Here is a 19,853-nt window from a genome sequence, read left to right as displayed (position 1 = left end):
AAATAAGCAAGCTTCTAAATGTCTGATTTAAGAGAGCTTTTCTCTCTTCTCTGCAGACAGGTGTGCAATTGTCCAGACCTCCTCAGAGACGAGAATACGTGGTGCCAATGGTCTTGTTTCTTTAGGCTCCCCCCTGAGCAAGGGTCCCTAGCCTGTGGCCAGCAAGCCCCTGCCAAGCAGGTGTGCATCTTCCAGGGCAAGGGGCCCTGCTTTCATCTGAATGGCAAAGGCACTCCCGACTGGGCCAAGATAAGGACCCTCTGCCCTGGGGCACATCTGTCCTCTCTCTCTTCGAGCCCTCACAGATATCCCCCAGAGTTCTCTCTGCAGCACCCCTGAGGCCCAGGCTCCCTCCCTGCTTCAGGGGGGACACTGGCCCCATTCTCTCTTGCCCAGAGACCTCCTGCCGCCTCCCCAGCTCCCAGTCTCCCGATCTGCAGCCCACTGCTCATTACTGATGGAATGTCGGTCCTTAGACGCCCACAGCTTGTGGCTGTTTCTCAGCCCCCAACCCCTGACCGTGACCTGCCAGCCATGGCCTCTCTGCCAGCAGTGCCAGCCCAGGCTGTGTCTCTGCCAGACTTTGTGACATGAGAGACCAGACCACCCTGGGTTTTAACCCAGCTTCTGTCTCGCCACAGCTGTGTGGTCTTCGATGCATTACTTAACTTCACTGAGCCTCGATTTCTTCATGAGGATGGAAGGAGATGGTTCTCCTGGCGAAGCTGGCACCGTTCTCACTAAATTATCTCACTGGCACTGTCCCTCCTTCCCCCTCCTGCCCCTCCTGCTGCCCAGAGTGGCCTCGCCCTCAGTGCCTCTGCCTGCTGGTTTCATACAGCCTAGTCACTGTCACCTCTGAGGCGCCTCAAGGACTGTCCCCAACCCGTGGATTTGGGCTGGATCCTGGGAGGGGAGCTCTGAAGGCTCAGGGAAGTGAGGGGAGGAAAGGGCTTAAGAGGCAGAATGAGGCAACGGCCACTTAGGAGAGGTGCTCTGGGGCGGTTCCCACTTGGCCTGCTCTGAGGATCCGCTGAGACAACCCGGGGCGCCACGTGGACCCAGAGGGAAGCCCTGAGGACGTTCTAGAAAGCAGTTAGCCATCCCTCCCCATTACGGTCCTGCCTTTTGTCACGGGCCACTGGGGTCAGAACTGTCCAGGTAAATGACCAGGGAGGAGCCCTCAGATCTCATCGCACACCCTGAGTCCCCCTACGTCCCTCCTACTTGGCATTTTTATTCCTTTTTAAACCAGAAATACATATTATGTTTGCCAGTTGACTTGTAAAAATAACAGAGCCATTATGTGCCACGGAATAATTTCATAAGACACCAGTCGGGTTTTTTCCCTGTAAGTTACCTGTTGACACCTTTCCTTCTGTCCTCAGAGCACTTTGTACTTTCAGAATAAAGCTGCTACCTCAACACAAGTTGCTATTATTTCTGTCATCATTATTTTTGCTTAACACAGGCCCCCTTTAAAACAGCGATGAGTGTGGAAAGCAGTTATTCTGTTTGCTTTGCTTACCTCTGGGTCTTGTGACAGCCACGTGGGACATCCGCATGCCAAGTGGCAGGAGGAGCACAGGGCACTGTGGGTCTGCACGCCCCTGTCCGGGAGGGTGTGCGGTTCTCACAGACAGTAGTTCATCAATCCCCTGGGGCTAGAAGCAGCCACCACTATCCCCTTGTTTTAAAGGGGGTGGGGGGGAAGTTGGCAGACCTGGAGGTACCAGAGGAAACAGCAAAGCCCAACGTGATGCCCGTGGGGATGTGCTGAAGATGCCCTTGGGCATCCAGCAGGGTCATCGGAAGCTGGTGTCCTCTGCTGGACCAGCAGCTCCGGGAAGGGCAGGATCAGACCTGAGTGTCCCTTTTTATCTCTCTATGAGGATGGCCTCCTGCCACAGCCTCCACCAGACACACTGACAACCCCGAGTGCCCAGGGACACTTAGTAGGTACCGAGTGGCTGCGACGATTACATCACATGGGAATGTGCAGGAACTGGCTGAGGTGACAACTTGCCCATCTGACCCCATGGCCGAACCTTTCGAACTGTTAGAAACCCAGGACTCGGGGCTGGGTTCTTGGGCGGCATGGATTGCTACCTGCGTAGCATCCCGCCTGCCCAGGCCTGCTAGAATCTGGGACTAGTGGACGCCACACCCACCCATCCGCACGCAGCTGTGGGGCAGGGGATGTGGCGTCCTGGGAAGACAGTGGCTTAGGAGTCACAGGGCCTCGTTGGAAACCCCAAGTCACCTCTCACTAGCTCTGTGATTTGGGGTGACGTGTTTTCCAGGTCTGTTTCTGCATCAGCAGCATAGGGACGTGACGTCTTCCTCGTAGGCTTGTCGTGAAAATGGTCACTAGCACAGGATAGCGCCAGCCAGCACGGGCAAGCCGGCAGGAGTGGCTCCCACCACCAGCGGGGGCTGCTGGGTGAGCGCTCAGGGGTGTCACACTGGCAGCTAAAACTGGCTGTGGCCAGAGTACGTTCTCCATGGAAATCAGCACATGCTACAAAGCAGGGCCCCCTCCCCCACGGAGCTTATTTATCAGCACGCCCTCGCACCAGAGGCATCGATAAATGAAGCTATTATAGTAAACACACACAAAAAACCCCACGTTGATTCAAAATGTAGCAGTGGAATACATCATTACATGGGGCATGAAATCACTTGTTCTGTAAGAAAAGTGATATCACATCTGCCCAGAACTGACCACACGGAGAGATGAATGGGGCCTCTTTTGCTCCACGGAGCTGGTCATTTAGGTCCATTCCTTTTGCTTATTGAACTTAGGAGTGTAGTTTGTGTTTTTTTTCTAGCGGTGTTAGTAACTGTTTGGCTAAGGAGAATACCCTGGCTAGAATTCAAACCAACAGGAGAAAAAAAAGGTTTGGGGAAAGAAGGAGAGTTTGGGGAATAATTTCCCCTATTTCCAAGCTGGGCCAACAGATTGTCGATCAACAAATACCCAGCATTGCGCTTGAGTCGGCAACTGGTCCAAGAAATACACAAAACGATGTTCGACGTCACGAAGCTCCCAGTCGGCATGGAGTGGCGAGGGAGAAGGCAGAGTGAAGGCACACGCAAAGTCAACAACTTCTGCAAACACGCGCTGCTACACAATGTGCCTCCGCGTAGAAGAGATTCGGGCACAGGGAAGTGACATTTGTTCAGATCCTACAACTGATAAAAAGCACAGCTGGGATTTGTGCTCAGATTGCAGATCCAAGAGTCTTGCTAGAAATGATCAGGGGACAAGAGATGGCATTGCATGCCGCCAAAAATGGGCTAACCTGTACGTGTAGATACTTACAGAATGGAAGCTGTGAGAAGAGGCTAATTGTGTGGTTGTTAACCATGAACGTGGAAGGTCAGAACCATCATCAAAGGGGCAGGAATCGCTACGGCCTCGCCACACGCAGGCAAAGCCCCACGGAGAATGGGCGTTTTCCCTTTACCTTCATAGATGGCAGTACATTGCCATGATATTTTGTTAAACAGTGGTTACAGCCAGGCTGCGTAAGTCTGGTCCAAGTGCAGTAAGCCCCCTGCTGAGACTGAATGGCCAGGAGGCGGGCAGGCTCCCCAGAGGAGGATGCAGACAGTGGGGCCCGGCCCCCCCCCCCCGTTCTGTGCTTGGGCCACCTGAAACATCAGGGAAGAGTCAGTCAACCCAATATTTCGGTAGACTCAGTCTATCTTTTCTTATTATAAAAATCTTTCTTGCTTTCCCCCTTCCCCACCTTTCTTCTTGGTCTTTTTTTTTTTTTTTTGTAACATTGTGTGCTTTTTTGACTGTCGTCCACCCAAACATGACTCCACGTAATTAATGTTGGAGTGAGGATGGCGCAGCCTGCGTCCAGCTGCGGGGAAGTGACACTTCGTGTCCAAGTTGCTGGCAACCTCAGCGATGGCCAGAGCACTTCGGGGGTTATGGGGGTGGAATACGGGTTTCTTGTCTGACAGAGGAAAAGAGAAAGTCACAAGTGAGGCAGGCTGCTCCCTGGGTACTATAGTGGGGGCTGCGGGCTGGAGCCAGGCCACTCCCTTCTCCTGGGGCCCTCGAACCCAGAGCTCTATACTGGTGGCACTGTGGAGTGGGTTCCGTGGGTCAGCTTCCCAGGAAACCTGGGGCTGCTGCTTCCCCTGCCCTCAGCTCTCTCAGGGTGGACTCCTGTGCTGCCCCTTTGCTACCCCTCCGCTCCCACCTCCCCAGCCTCTTGTAAGTGTCCCCCTGGGACACAGACGCGCACTGCAGGAGTTCTNGTAGATACGTACAGAATGGAAGCTGTGAGAAGAGGCTAATTGTGTGGTTGTTAACCATGAACGCGGAAGGTCAGAACCATCATCAAAGGGGCAGGAATCGCTACGGCCTCGCCACACGCAGGCAAAGCCCCACGGAGAATGGGCGTTTTCCCTTTACCTTCATAGATGGCAGTACATTGCCATGATATTTTGTTAAACACTGGTTACAGCCAGGCTGCGTAAGTCTGGTCCAAGTGCAGTGAGCCCCCTGCTGAGACTGAATGGCCAGGAGGCGGGCAGGCTCCCCAGAGGAGGATGCAGACAGTGGTGCCCCCCCCCCCCACCCCGTTCTGTGCTTGGGCCACCTGAAACATCAGGGAAGAGTCAGTCAACCCAATATTTCGGTAGACTCGGTCTGTCTTTTCTTATTATAAAAATCTTTCTTGCTTTCCCCCTTCCCCACCTTTCTTCTTGGTCTTTTTTTTTTTTGTAACATTGTGTGCTTTTTTGACTGTCGTCCACCCAAACATGACTCCACGTAATAAATGTTGGAGTGAGGATGGCGCAGCCTGCGCCCAGCTGCGGGGAAGTGACACTTCGTGTCCAAGTTGCTGGCAACCTCAGCGATGGCCAGAGCACTTCGGGGGTTATGGGCGTGGAATACCGGTTTCTTGTCTGACAGAGGAAAAGAGAAAGTCACAAGTGAGGCGGGCTGCTCCCTGGGTACTATAGTGGGGGCTGTGGGCTGGAGCCAGGCCACTCCCTTCTCCTGGGGCCCTCGAACCCAGAGCTCTATACTGGTGGCACTGTGGAGTGGGTTCCGTGGGTCAGCTCCCCAGAAAACCTGGGGCTGCTGCTTCCCCTGCCCTCAGCTCTCTCAGGGCGGCCTCCTGTGCTGCCCCTTTGCTACCCCTCCACTCCCACCTCCCCAGCCTCTTGTAAGTGTCCCCCTGGGACACAGACGCACACTGCAGGAGTTCTCAGCAGAAGGCTGTGTCTTTGGATGACTTGAACTGGAAACCCGTGTAACTCTTTGACAAATTATTTAAGGCCACAGTTTCTCAACCGTAAAGAGATATTCTTATATCTGTTCAGTGGTGTGCTGGGAAAGGTTAGATTACTAGCTCTCAAAAAAAAACAAAAAGAAAATTTGCCTTTATGGTGTTTGCCAGTTCCCATAGTGTAAATACTTCCCTGATGGTCAATTGGAAGCTGATACCACGAGGTCACTGACTCTGGATTTGGGAAGACATGCATGCGATGGGCTTTGTGAGCTGGCTCCAGCCCACCCGAGCCTGTCCAGGGGGGCCTCGGGGGGCTTTAACTGGATGAGGTCCAGACAGAGCTCGGCGTGGGGCCCGGAACACAGCTGTGGCTGCCGCCAGCCAGAGCTCTCGGCTGGCAGCCTCCTTGCCCTTCAGAAAGGAGCAAACGGACCCCCTTTTCTGGAAGAAGCAAATTGCAAAGGATTTTGAAATAATGTGAACTCTCTTTCCTGGTTTCTGATAAATTGCTTGGAGCACCTTCTTGGAAATACCTCAGGGCCAGTGCCCAAGCCTCCAGGCGGCTCTGAAGAGGGTGTCACTTGCGGCATCTTCCTTCCTGCAGCCAAGATCTCGAATCTCCATGGGGATAGCCACACTCAGACAGCACCACGGCACTCACGCCAACCAGCACACAACATGTAAAAACCTCATTTTACTTGAGCAATCTCCTAATGTGTTTGTTCCTTTCCTAAGCAGCAGCTATGCTTCCGGCCACAGCCAACAAAGGAACAAAGTCACATTGTTCAAAGCAAACAACTCTGGTATCAGTTGGAACAGGTACACAATCACGCTCCCAGATCTCAGTCTCCAAACCCAGCTGGACAGGGCAGAGCGAAAAGGCTCGAGGCCACGAGGCAGCAAAACACACCTTTATCTGCTTTCAAAAGGCCTTTATCAAAGGCAGTGTTTATGTGGGTCCCCCGCCCCCCCGCCGCCACACTGTTACTAATATTCTTTGGAAAACCTGGAAATAGCACGTCTTTCCCCACTGATGGGTTTGCTTTCACGTGGCTTTGGCTGCTTTTTTATTTCTTGCAGCCCCTTGGGTGGAGAGGAGGAGAAAGGGGTTTCTTCCTGTCTCTGTTCCTTTTTAAGGTCCCCATAGCAAGACTCTTCTTTCAATTGTTAAGCTCAGTCCCTCCATCTGTTGGACTAGATGCTGATTTAAGATTCTTCTGCCGTTAGATAAGCCTCAGAGTCTGTGAGAAGTCACCCCTTTACTGATGTGCTGCCCTGAGGCAGCCGGGACTGATTGACAGCAGGATTTACCGCACGGAAATGTGACGAGTGCAAGTCGTACTTGCAGACCTGCGTGCCAACTGACAGTTCACAGCCCTCCGAGTTCGTGATGCTGGGCCCTCAGGGAACCTTCTAGAGAATTCTCTTTGCAGGTTATTGGGCTGACTGGGGATCAGGAACGCACAGGGTCCAGTCCCATTGCAAAGACGGACGATGAAAGGGTTGAGTGTCCCACCAAATAGCAGAAGGTAGAAGGCAAACGAGACCAGACTGGCCCTTAGCTGGCCCTGAATACATGATATTTTCTTGCACATTTGAAAAAAATGATTCTATTTAGGAAAGTAACTGCCTCCTTGTCAAGCGCCCAGCCAGGAGGTACTTACAGACACCTTGGAGACTGCCGAGGTGGTACAATGGGGGAGTTATCAGCAAAGGTGAAAGAATTAGCCACTGGGAGCATGACTTGGGGAGAGATAACCCTGCCTGCAGGGATGGAGGGGGTGGGCCTCACAGGTGGCAAGCAAGGAAGAGATGCCTCTCTTGGGAAACATGCGAGATTCCTCCAGGCACAGACGGGGTGAGGGGGGGGCGGCGGTGGCAGACAGAGAGAGCACCTGGACGAAGTGCAGAGACATGAAGTGTGCACTGACCAGTGTGCACACATGGGTGGCCTTGCACCTCCTGCGTGGGGAGTGAAAAAGCTCGTTCTTTCTAGCTCATCTGCTTATTAAAAGTTATTTGTTGAGTGCTTTCTGGGCTCTAGGTCTGATCCACACAGAAGGAGGCACCCACGCTTCCTTCCCTGGTTACGTTCAAGGTCTCTCTGGGGTCCGGGCTGTCAGGACTTCACGGCCTGGAGGCACGCACCCCTTTGAGCCGTCCACACAATCATCATCTAGATCATTGAACTTTGCTGTTGACCATGACTTGCTGGATCTCTTACATCGTTGCCTCGAACCCTCAGTCATCCCCCTTTATCTCTGGGGGTGCATTCCAAGACCCCCCATGGACACCTGAAACTGCGGGCAGCAGTACTGCACCGCACACAGACTGTTCTTTCTTGTACGCATGAGCGGGGACCCGCAAAATGGAATTTATTTATAAGAAGTTGTGTGTTTACAGTGTTCTTATATATTTAAACTTAAGTCCCCTTCAAGCATTCTCCATTTGACGCAATTCACCTACTGAGACCTTTTTCCCACCGCTCAGCACGGTGTTTGAATTGATCGGTTTTGAGGACTTGGAGAGCTTCTGCCATTTTTTGTTTCACCTCTTCCACATCAGCAAAACGTGTCCCTTTGAGGACTTTGTCATCCAGGGAAACAAACATAAAAAAAAAGTCTCTTGGGACGAGATCAGGTAAACAGGGAGGGTGGGGCATGGAGATTGTGCCATTTTTGGTCAAAGACTGCTGAACACTCAGTGTGGTGTGGACAAGTGTGCTTGTAAATCACCCATCCTGAAATGGGCAAAGGCTTTGAAAAGAGTCTTTAAAAAAATTCACTGAAGCTAAGTGCAGCTTCTCACGAGACCACCAGCTGGTACACTGATACAGATGGGTTTCTAGAACACTCACCTAGCAGGGGAAGCCTGTACTACAGGGGTCCACCCTCCAGAAGATAAATCCAGGTTTTGGGGGGTGTCTCCTCACCTATATCTATGATAAAGTTTAATCTATAAATGAGGCACAGTAAGATATTAAGAATGATAACTAATAATAGAATAGAACAATTGCAACAATATGCTGTAATGAAAGTAATATAAATGGCTTTGGGCCATAATCAAGTAAAATAATTGAACATGCCCACCATGATACTGGGGCAGTTTATCTGACCCCTGAGGTGAGGTGGCCACTGAGTGACTGAAGGGCAGGGAGCATCTCCAGTGTGGGGGCTTCATAGCCCTGCTCAGAGCAACAGCCTCGAACCTTACAAACGGGGCCCTGGCCTGTGTGGCTCAGTCAGTCAGAGTGTCGGTTGCACAACCAAAAGTTGCATTTCTGATTCCCCATTGGGGCACGTACCTAGGTTGCGGGTTTGATCCCTGGTCTGGGTGCGTATAATCCCGGGTCCAGGTACAGGTGACTGATTGATGTTTCTCCCTCACATTAATGTTTCTCTCTCTCCCTTCCTGTTTCTCCAAAAGCAATGAAAAAATGTCCATGGATGAGGATTTTAAAAAGTTATGAATTGTTTATTTCTAGAATTTTCTATGTAATATTTTTGCACCACAATTGAATGCTGGGAACTAAAGCTACACAAAGCGGATCTACAGAAAAGGGAGGAAAGCACTGTTTAGTTTTCTATTAATTTTTATGTCTACTTAATTGAAAGATAATTTATGTAGAGTAAAAGGCGCAAAACTCAGATGTGCGAAGTTTGATGACAAATGCAGACACATAGCCCCACCCCAACAGGATAAAACGTTCCCATCATCCCAGAAAGTGCCCTCAGCCCCTTCACCCGCCCCTGACCGCCCAGGTGGCCAGGAATCTGACTTCCCCTATCGTAGCTCAGTTCGTGAATGGAGCGAAGTGGGAGACGGTCCTCAGTGTCTGACTTCTGCTCGGCACAGTGTCTGAGGTTCGCTCGTGCCGAGCGGAACGATGAGCTCATTGCAGAGCAGGGGTGTATCACAGCGGTTCCTGAACACTCGGGTGGTATTTACTGGTTTGTTTGTCTTCACTTCCCAACTAGATCGTGAGCTTAGGGTAGGGAGGAGCCTCGCCTGCTGTCCCCACCCCTGAAACACTTCCCTAGGGCTGTGTCGGACTGCATCCCGAAAGGTCTTGGTTAATTGAATTTTATTTGTGGATAAGAGGTGGTCCCTGCCTGTTAAGGTTCATAATGTAAGCATGGTGGCAGCTACCAACGTAACTCAGTTGTCCCGAGGCAACGCATTCCCCCATCCATTTGTCAAGTACTTATTTCAGAGGAGAGAGGTCATGCTTGTGAACATCTAAGATGCAGGCAGAGAGTGACAAGTGGTGGGAGAGGAGAGCAGGAGGGCAGCCACGGAAGCTCTGCCAGCCCTGACACCTGCTGCGGAGGACCCTGGGGACGTCTTGAGGCAGTGCAGTGGATGCGCCACCTCGGAAGCAGGCAGGTTCAGACATGGCGAGGCCGCGACAGGCCAACGTTATTGGCCTGGCAGAGGCAGAGCTGGAGCCGCAGTGGTGGGGCAGGAAAGGAAGGTGACCCGAGTCACAGAGGCAGCACCAGGCACATGTGGAAGCGGCGGGTGGGTAGGTCTGGGCAGAGTGTGAGAAGTGGTGGGTGACGGGGGACAACAGGACAGGCTTGCACCAGGGAGGGCCTCGAACGCCCTGCTGGGAAACCCATGAGAAACTTCAAACACACATCACGTGCCCAGCAAATGCGTGCATGGTGCTGGTGAAGCTACTGTGATAGTTGGCACCCACCCTCCGGGAGGCAAGCCTCCTTCGCCTGTGTGTCACTACATCAGTGTGACAGGGGGACAGCTGAAACTCAGAGCGGGCAAGTGGCTTGGCCCCACTGACGGTGGACCGACTCAGGCTGGCTTCTGGCACCTGTGGGCTCTGTGTGCCGCAGGGGGCAAAGGCGTGGGTGGCAGTCGCCCACAACCCAAGGGCCAGAGAGAGCCCTTCTCTGTGGAAGGCACAGGGGTAGGGTTTGCTTGTTTGTTTTCAAAGGGTGGAGATGCAGTGAAATTACTACCATCAGTGACACCACACACTGCTTTCCACTTTTCAAGCTGTCTCACACTCACTGGGTCATTGGACCCCCACAGTAACCCTGACAGCTCAGCCAGCCAGGCGGCGGCGTGGTTGCTGTTCCCAGGATTAGTACCATTACCGCTCCGGGGCCCCGGGGAGAAGCCAAGACCCGACGGCGTTAAGAACCTCCCTAGAGGAAACTCGCCAGCCAGGACTCAAGTCTGCGTCTCGTAAACAAATTTCTGCCACCTGCAGTTGAAGATGAAGGTGCGGGTTTCTGTTGGACAGAAGTGTCCAGAGGACCAGAGCTGCAAGGTGGTCAGCGCTTGCGCTCTCTCCCGCAGATGGCTGCCAGTGGTCCACGAAGGGCTTAGAAGTGTCCAGACAGGGGTCTGCCCTGGACTCCTGCTATGAGTACGTGGGAGTCAGACATTTCCTCTGTGACAAGAGCGGCTTGAGCACGTGGCCCACTAAGCTTGCTGCCAGTATAGACAAGGGTCCTTCTCTGATCTTCAGGGCTGGAGTCAGGGCGTAAGAACTGGGAGGGGCCCCTAGGTGGTTTCTGCAAGGGTGTGAGTGTGGACCGTGGACAGTTGGTCCATGCTGGCTCCCCACTGCCCTCCCCCCCCCAGGCCTGAAGCTGCCGCCTGCTGCATGCTCAGCCTGGGCCGAGTCCCGGCAGGCTGGGTACCATGACTGGGCCCCCCTGCAAACACAGGACCTCAAGAGCGGACGGCTAGCAGGAGCTGGCCTGTGTCACCCTTTTGCCTCAGGTAAATCCTGTATAACCAGGAACCAGAGAGAATGAGTCTATGACCTACCGCGAGAAACCGCTGCCATAAAACAGAGCATCTGAGAACCGTGTGGAGGGGCTGACGCTCCCGCATTGGGGGCCCATTTCCCGGAACCCACTGCCAAATTTGGATCCTCCCAAGAAGTTTGTTTGCTTTTGCGTGCCACGGATCTCTAAGACAATTTGCTGAACCCCTTCAATGAGCTGCCTACCCTGCTCATTTGTGAACCTCCTGCTTCCCCCTTAGTCCGCAAAGCCGACTTCCCTTAGCCCAACGATCCCGTCACACAGTCCCAATGCTCCAAGCAGAATCATGCTCCCTCTCCTCTCAAAATACACACACGTTGTGAAGGGGTTCCAGAAGGAAATCTTTCCTCAATGAAATGTCCTGCACATGCGTGGATCATTCCCAAAACAGCAGCCAGGCCCTCAGCAAAGAACGGCAGCTCTCGGTCATTGCTGGGAACACGGGAGATTATTAAACGCCGAGCCAGGTTCATGCCAGTCACGCCACCCAGGCTGGGAGTGTACGGAGGCTGGTCTGTCCCTGCCCGAGGCCTCGGAGGAAGACGCTACCAGCAATTTTCTGGTCCATTTTCTCCTGGACCAAGTGTGCAGAAGTTCTAAGCCTGAAAATCAAAGAGAAGTGAAATCTTACGCCAAACAAGACCCTTCCATCACTTGAAAGATGGTCCTTCCCTCTCTCTCTCCCCTCCTCCACCCCCTACCTCCGCCACAAACACAGCAGCCTTGCTTAGAGCAGCTTGGGCCCGGAGCTGGGAAGAGTCACTGCAGGAAGGAAGAAACATCAGCCTGGACTCTCAGCGCTGCTGCTGGGGTCGGGGCGAGTCACTCCTCTCCAGCAAACTCGCACGAGGCTGTGAGCCTCCCAGATCGATCAGGTGATTGATCTGGTGCCAGAGGACCAGGACCGGAAGCCTCCCAGAGTCCTTCCCTCCCCTACATGTCTCCACACAGAACCACGACAGGGAGAGTGTGAGAGACTGAGACAGGGGAGGCGCTGCAAGAACCTGCTGCCTTCTCTCTGTTGTGCTTGTCAGTTTCCGCGGATGGTAAGCCACTGAAGAGCAGAGGCTGCGCTTTATGTTTCTTCTCTTTCAGTTCATGTCCATGTTCATGGTTCGGGGCAGAAGAAAGGATGGTCTCTGGCAGGTGCTATTACTAGTCTCCGCCAGAGGTGACAGGAAGTAACTCACTAATGAGAGAAGGAGCCAGGGCTCAGCCCCAGCAAGGTGCCTGCTCCGACCACGGCTCACGGGCCTCGAGAAGGCTCGGTCGCTCCCCTTCTCTGTTCAACTTGGAAAGTAAAACGTGGGCCCAGAGAAGACGTAGGCATGTCTTCCTGCTCTCTACAATAGCAAATATGCAAACTAGATGCACTATACAATAGTTCACATGGCAGGGGAAATACAGTCAAGTTCACACGCCGGGGAAACAATTTGTGCGGTAGGGAAAACATGCCTCCCCCTTGACCTTGGTCAGTGGTTCAGGCCACGGCGGTTGGGTTTTGCTGGTGCTGTTGTTGGCTTCCCGCAGCATCTCCATTCGTTTTCCAGCATCCTCTGTCCCTTGCTGCAGTTTCCTGTTTGCAGATGCAACCCTCGAAACAACTCCAAAGGAAAAGAAACATTGTTCTGAGGAAGGACCGAAAAATTAACAAAAAACTGGTGAAACTTAAAATTCCTTCAAGAATGGAGGATAAACATTGAAACTTAACGATGGAAATTCAGTATGAACTTGCCCATGGTGCCTAGAAGGAACGGGCCGGGACTGTCCCCTGCCTTCGAGAACCTGGGCGGGCTACATTCAAGGGAGCGAGGGGTGAGACGAGACACTCTGTCCCATGAGAACTGCCAGCTGTGCCGGCCTGCATCCTCCTGGTCACGCAGTTCTACAAACGCCAGGTGGGTAAGAGACAACGGTGAAGAGAGTGACCGCCATCTGATACTCTGACTCAAACTGGAGTTTGGGCCTTACCACTCTCAGCGGCAGGCATTTTAGCGTGGGTCCATGCAAACTCCCCGAACATCAGAGCGAGGCTCGTCCTCTCTTTCCTTTTGTTGCCTTTGTCTTGGCTCTCTCTCCCGTTCCCTGCAAAACCAAACACACTTGCTCTCCTAGCTTCACAAAGAGAAACCGATTCCAAGAGGAAATCACTTCACAGCAAGCGAGCCCTGGGAAGAATGCTAGACTGAGGCGCCCTTGTAATGAGATTAAGGAAAAAATGCTTTTGTGCATCCAACTCAGACCCGTCCTCAGTCCACGCAAGGAGCCAAAACAAACACAGGCATTGTTTTGGGAAGGAAAAGGTTAACAAGCTATGAAAACAAAATTAGAGATATTTTCCAAGCGTGACCCTCAGCAGAAGGAGGAGAATGCGGCCCGGCGACGCCGCCGTGAGCATCCCCCCTCTCTGACATTTATTTGTCCTGCAGCTGGGTTGGGGGAGCGGGGGGGGGGGCGGGGGCAGCAACAGCCATGACATTCCAAACAGATGATGAGGAGCCTCACTCTTCCTGGTGACAGGCTGCATCCCCACACAGAGGCCTGGGTCCCAGGGGAACCAGGCACCCAGCTCCTTGGCTCTTCCTGAGAAGTGAGCTTGGAGAAACCTCTGTGGGTCCTGCGGAGCTTGGTGTTCACTCACCTTCTGGCTGAGGTGCTGGTTTGCAAATGGGCATTCTGATCTGGTTTCCAGACCCCGAGCTCACAGTGACCCGGCGGACAAGACCTGTGCCTCAGTTTCCTCATTCGTTCAGTTAATGTTTACTGGGCACCCAGCCAAGGGCCTCTTCCTGTGGATACAATGTCGAAAGGCCCCATCTTTGTCCTTCAGGACTCGGATCTGGGGAGGAAGCAGGTCAGCAGATGCAGTTATTGCACGTAAAGCACACATGCATGATATTTATTAAGTGCAAGAGTCTCAACTGGTTCCCAGAAATGGTGGTGACGGGGGTAGTGCCAGTGGGCATTTGACAAGTGGAATGTTTTGTGCTTGTGTGTGAGCATATGTGTGCGTGCACGTGCAAGTGCAAGCAGAGGTGTGTGTATGCACACTCTGACCCAGTTGCCCTCTGTCAGCAGCCTGGTGTTTCAGGAGCCTGCACACCCGCATCCACCTTCCAGGCTGGCTCCCAGGGACAGGTAGCCATCCTTAAGGATGGTGACTTTGCTGCTATAATGTGTGTGAAGAGGCCAAGACGAAGGGTTGGGTGGCCCCTGGCCAGCAACCCTGGGGGCCTGGGCTGTCATTGTGTAACTCAGTGCACACAGACCCCGGCATCAAACTGTACACACTGCTGCCCACTATGAGGAGAGGTTTCGTCAGCAGAACTAGAGCCCAGGAGACAGGAACAGGGAGGGTGTCGCAGTGTCTGCAGGGGGGTCACGCCCAGGCCCTGGTTTTCTCCAAGACTTGAAGTCCTGCTCGTCACATGGAAGTGTACCCTCTGCCGTGGCATTTGGTAGGAGCTCTCCAAACTCTGCCCAGGCTGAGATGGTACAGGCACCTCCCAGCATCTGCACGATGACATACACTCCAAACTCCGCAGCCCTTGCTGGCTGGTGAGGATCTGAACCAGGATCTGAACCGATGGGACTCATCTCCACACATCGACCGGTAGACCCAGCCAAAGGCACGTGGCCACTCCGGCTCAGAGAGGACAGGCGCTGCAGGCAGTGACTTCTCTAATTTGGGGGCGAGCCATTGGATGACAGCCCTGTCCTTTCCCTGAGACTTGGAGTAACTGCCCAAGAAATCTGGTAACACTTTAGAGTAAATTTGGAGCAGAGTGGATAGAAGCCCAATCGTGCTGCTCCCGCCTCATGAATTCAGGGACGAATCACCAGTCTCGCTCCTTCGGGCCCTCTGGTTAACTTCTGCTCAGCACTTAGGTGCCCAGAGTTTCGTTACCCTGATGTGAAGTGAATCAGGCTCCCGTTTCCAGATCGGTAGGTGTATTTGAATTTTCCATTCAGATAAAGTACTGATTTCAAATTCGTTTTGTTCCTCAGATGAGATTTCTTGGAGAGCTTTCAGCTAGCTCTTGATCATCCCGAGCGAAAGTTACTAGTCCTAGGCCAGCTTTCTCACACGTTCTGGATGCTTCCATGCTTTTCTCTGCCCACCCAGCCTGAGATTTCTGCTCGACCGAAAGCACTTTCCCGCTTAACGCTCGAGGGGTCTAATGGGAAACCCGCGTTCGACACCTGACTTTGTTTCTCTGATGAATGAAGCTTACACTGGAAATCAGACTTACTTGTAGATGTTCTGAAATATTTCCCACACTCTAGAAATATATAGCCTTTCTAGGCTACATCACAAAGAATTTGAAAACCTCAATAGACCAATCGCTAGTAAAGAAATTAAAACAGTAATCAAACCTGTGCCCAAAGCAAAAGTTCAGGACAAGATGGATTCTGGTAAATTCTAAGAAGATTCAGTACCCACCCTCCTCAGCCTCCCCCAAAACAATTAAGGAGGAAGGGACACCCCTAATTCACTTCACAAGGTCAACATTACCCTGACACCAGCCAGGCGAGGACAGGACACTAAAAGAGAAAATTATGGGGCAATATTATTGATGATCCCAGATGCAAAAATCCCCCACACGGCACAAGCAAACCAAAGGTAACAACATATTAAATGGATCAGACATTACACTCAGGAGGGGGTAGTTCCTGGCACGCAAGGATGATTCGACATCTGCAAATCAGTCAACGTGAGAGGCTGCCAAAAAGGAATAAAATAAAATATTTCTCAGACTCAAAATATATACAAAGGCCTTGCCATCCCTGAGAAGTTAATGAACACCTCACAGTCAACATGGCCAACTCAAGCTCCTCCCACTCCGGCCCCTCCCGCCCATACCTGCTCCCCCCTCAGCTGCTGGGGACATCTGTCCTCCAGCTGTTTCGGTCCCAGACCTTGGAATCACCCCTGACTTCTCTTTTTCTGATACCCTATGTTGGAATTGTCAGGAAATCCCACTTGCTTCCTCAAAAGCTGTCCAGAATCTGGCCACCACTCGTCCATGGCACCGCAGTGACCCGAAGCCACCGCCAGTCCGCCCTGGAGCACAGCATCCATCTCCAATGGGTGTCCCAGCTTCTGTCGGTGACCCTGATCTCTGCCCTCAACACGCCAGCCCGCAGGATCCCTGGGAGACATCAGGCAGGGAGCATCACACCTGTCAGAGCCTTAGGACGCTTCCGCTCAGTGGGGAACGGTCGGAACCCCCGCATGCTCCTCAAGCACCTCTCCGGCCGCGCCTGTGACCTTACTCCACCTTAGCCGCTCCAGCGTCCGCGCGGTCCCCACAGCCAGCCCAGCACACTGCCACTGTAGGGCTTTTGTGTCTGGAACCGTCTCCCCACTGGGGTCCTGGCCAGTCCCTCACCCAGCACCGCCTCTGCTCCCGCCTGCTCAGGGGGCCACCCTGACCTCTCCTGACCTTGCCTGTGTCACTGGCCCCCTGCTCCCTCATCTCCCACTCTGGTTTTTGCTTTCTGCTTTTTTCACTGCCCGAGAGGCCCAGGATCTCAGTGTTATTTACAAGTGGACCCTCAGCTCCCAGTGCCATGCCCGCCACGGCAGGTCACCAATAAACATTTGTCACAGGAACTGGTGGCTCAGGGAGTCAGGGCACAGTGCTGAGAAGAGTGTGCGTTTGTAACCAGGTGGGCCAGGTGGAAGTCCTGCCACTTCCCAGCTGGGGCAAATGCCTTTGATGTTCAGAGCCAGGCATGTAAAATCATGAGCATGAAACATCCAAGGTGGGTTCGGATGTGTTTGAACACTCAGCAAACAGTCGTCAGTGCTGCTGCGGATGCTGACGCCTGCTATCCCAGGACAGTGACCTCCAGGGGCCGCCTGTCCATTCAAGCCCAGCCTCTCAGGCAGGACCCTAAACTGAGATCTGGGTGAGAGGTTGGCACCTTCCGTGCTTCTGTCTTGCCTGTCCCCATGGTTCCTGTTTAGCAAGAGGGAGGCTGCAGAAAGTGTGTGATTGCCGTGGCAATAGTCTGCTCAGAGACATTGAGCTCCATTCAACTGCACCCCTGAGACTGAGGCTCAGAGAGCAGGCCCAGCCTGGCAGCCTCGCCGTCGTCACTGCTCTGGAAGGCAGACACCATGGGGGTCCGAGCTCAGCCCAGCCCAACCCCTTGCTCAGTGAGTGGCCCTGGGTGTGTGTCTCTCTGAGCCTCACTTTTTCATCTGTAAAGTGGGGACCCCAGTATTCTCCTCAATGGAATCCATGCAAGAAGTACATGAAATGCGGGTGCTTTGCACTCCCTCGGTGTTTGATGCAGCATAGAAGTCTGGTAGCACGACAGGGCAATCCCTCGAGCACCCTGTTCCTAAGTAACTGAATAGGGCTTCTTCCGATGTAGTGAGGTAACTATGTCTAGAGGTATTCAAGAAGAAAATGGACAACTACTTCACAGATTAGTGAGCAGGCTTTCACTGAGGTCTCTTCACATCTAAGAGCTGTGGCCCCAGGGAGTTGCCCGGACTCCCCCCCATGCCCCTCCCCCATTATAACCTGCATCAGGCCCTTGGCCTCTCAGAAACAGAGCTCGCCTTCTGGCAGGTCTCGCCCTGGAGTGGGCCCTGTAGGATGAGGACACAGAGCACAGAGAGGTGCTCAGAGGCTCACACTCAAGTGTGAATGCAAGAGACCCAGGAAATTTGGTCGATCCGTGTCACTGACGCAAGGGGAAGCACAGCGAAAGTGAATACACAAGTTCAACGATGCATGTCTGGAGCAACCATCCGACGCCCTCCACTTTATCAGGCGAGACAGGTTAGAGAGGCACTCTGCGTGATGGAAAGGTGTGAGCACAGGAAAGAAGACGGGAACATGCCATCCATTTTGAAAAGTGTGAGAGTTTTGAACACACTCCATGACTGCTGAACGTGCCGGGGAGAGCCAGGGGCAGGGTAAAATGCATCTGTACAAAGGCTGTTACAGAGACGCAAAAAGCCGAGGCCCAAACTCTCTGCTGTTTTTCGTGATGTTTCCTTGCAGTTCTTTGCATCCCCTCCCAAAGTGGTCCAGAGCCAGAGTGTGTTGCCATGGCAACTGGCTCAGTAGGGGAGCCACTCAGCATCACCCAGTAATTCACATCTGTACTGCTCCTCTCCCTCTCCTTTCCCTCCTCTCTTTTTATCTGTAAATGGAAGGCAGCTTGTGAGTGATGCCACCTTGAAGCTGACAGTTCCTGGAAGAAGGGAAGAAGGTCCTTTCTTTCTGGGGGACATCTCCCTCCACAGAGTCTTTTTTCCTTCTCCACGGGTCGCACTCTCTCACCAAGGGGTGGAAGGAGCTGGAGGGAGGGAGCCCTCCCGGGGGCCCAGAAAGCAGCCAAGCCTCTGACCTTTGCTGCTGCAGGAGAGGTTCTTCTTTGAAAGCTAAGGAATGAGGCTGTGGGCCTTTGCCAGCCCCCTTGGACTTCAGGTGGGGCCTGGGGGGGGCGGGGAGGGCCAGGCAGTGGGATGAGCACTTCCCACCCCCAGGCCCCCACCGCTATTTGTCTACACCTTCCCTTCATGGCCTTGCCCTCTTTCTCTTGCCTGTTTCTTGCTCTCTTTTCCTGTTTTTAGACTCTCTGCCTGCCTTCTGTACCAAGGCCCAAAGCCACGGACAACTGAGCAGGCTGAGCCGAGGATCGCTGCTCACAGGTGATTGCGGGGGGACCAGCTGGAGGAGGGATGGTTCTGGATGGTTCAGCTGTGGCTCCCTCCTCCTGCTGTACTTTTGCTGAATTCTCTGAGGATACAAATGACAGTTCAAGGTCAACCCTGACCTCTTCTTCACCACTTTTCCTTCCTGTAAGACTAACTGTCCTTGCGTTCTGGTCTGTACCTATTGGGACACAATAAACGTGCCCATGGGCTCTGGAAGGGTTGATTGATCCCTACCAAAAGTGCTGTCAGTCGATGCTGCCCCGGGGGTTCCTTCGGAGGGCGTGCCTTTTGGGCAGTGGTTTGTGGGCGTAGCCTAGGGCTGGGATCACTTCATGCCTCTGTAGTTTTGCTTTCCCTGTTCTTGCTTTTAAAAAATTATGTCTATGTATTCCTTAAACAATCCATCTATTCATATCATCAACATGTAACATAGTCCAAAAAGTTTATTGCAAAAGTCTCACTCCCACTCTCGTCCCCCTTTTCAAGGGCCAGCCAGCACTGGCTCCTATCAGGCGTTCACTACGGTCACAGATGCACACGCACCCTTTATTCTCTCTTCCCTTTTAATGCTGATTCCGAAAAAGCAGTGTTTCTGGATGGAGACGATCGCCCGGTAAACATGCCCCAACTGCTCCGTGTCCAGTCCCTTTTGCTAATGAAGTCTGTGCTTTGCTTGGTGTCTGCAGACAGACTAAGTGAACTCTTGGGCAATCACAGACCTCCTTCTAAAAAAAATTTTAAGAATCGCCCCTCCTCCCTTGCCATGCCCAGAATGACAGAGAAGGGACAGAGGGAGTCAGGTGATGTTTGGTCATTTCTGCTGGACCGGTAACAGGGGTTCCAAAATACTTGCCAGGCGAAGGCAAGGACAGCCGGCCTGGTGAGGCAAGGATCACAACAGGCCCGGGTGGGCTTGCATTGGAGAGTCGGCGTCTGCCGGACACATTCCTGGAGATGCACTGGGCATTGGAACAGGGGTGGGAGGGAGAAGAGAGTTGCCCGGTCTGGGAACTTGGCTTTAACTGACGCCGTCCGACTTTCAGTCAAAGCTGCTCAAAATGGCTTGTGTGGGCAGACAGCACCTGCGTCAGCCTGTCAGAACCACAGCGC

At 53.1% G+C, this 19,853-nt stretch overlaps 1 long non-coding RNA gene across 2 annotated transcripts; it reads right to left on the bottom strand.

Moving 5' to 3' along the window:
• Positions 1–8,754: 8,754 nt before the first annotated feature.
• On the bottom strand, positions 8,755–14,267 carry LOC118980672 (uncharacterized). 2 transcript variants are annotated; one of them, XR_005065179.1, is made up of 4 exons: positions 13,701–14,267; positions 13,031–13,144; positions 11,761–12,663; positions 8,755–11,661 (listed from the first exon to the last, which is right to left on the bottom strand). It is a non-coding gene; the product is annotated as an uncharacterized LOC118980672 (long non-coding RNA). The 2 variants fall into 2 exon arrangements; XR_005065178.1 differs by having other exon boundaries at positions 11,761–13,144.
• Positions 14,268–19,853: the final 5,586 nt, after the last annotated feature.

The sequence above is a fragment of the Sturnira hondurensis genome, unplaced genomic scaffold (genome assembly GCF_014824575.4).
Source record: "Sturnira hondurensis isolate 20B ecotype Veracruz unplaced genomic scaffold, ASM1482457v3 Scaffold0022977, whole genome shotgun sequence".
In the NCBI taxonomy this organism is placed as follows: Eukaryota; Metazoa; Chordata; class Mammalia; order Chiroptera; family Phyllostomidae; genus Sturnira; species Sturnira hondurensis.
The sequence above is the reverse complement of the archived record's forward strand: the minus strand, read 5'-3'. Positions and strand labels throughout refer to the sequence as shown.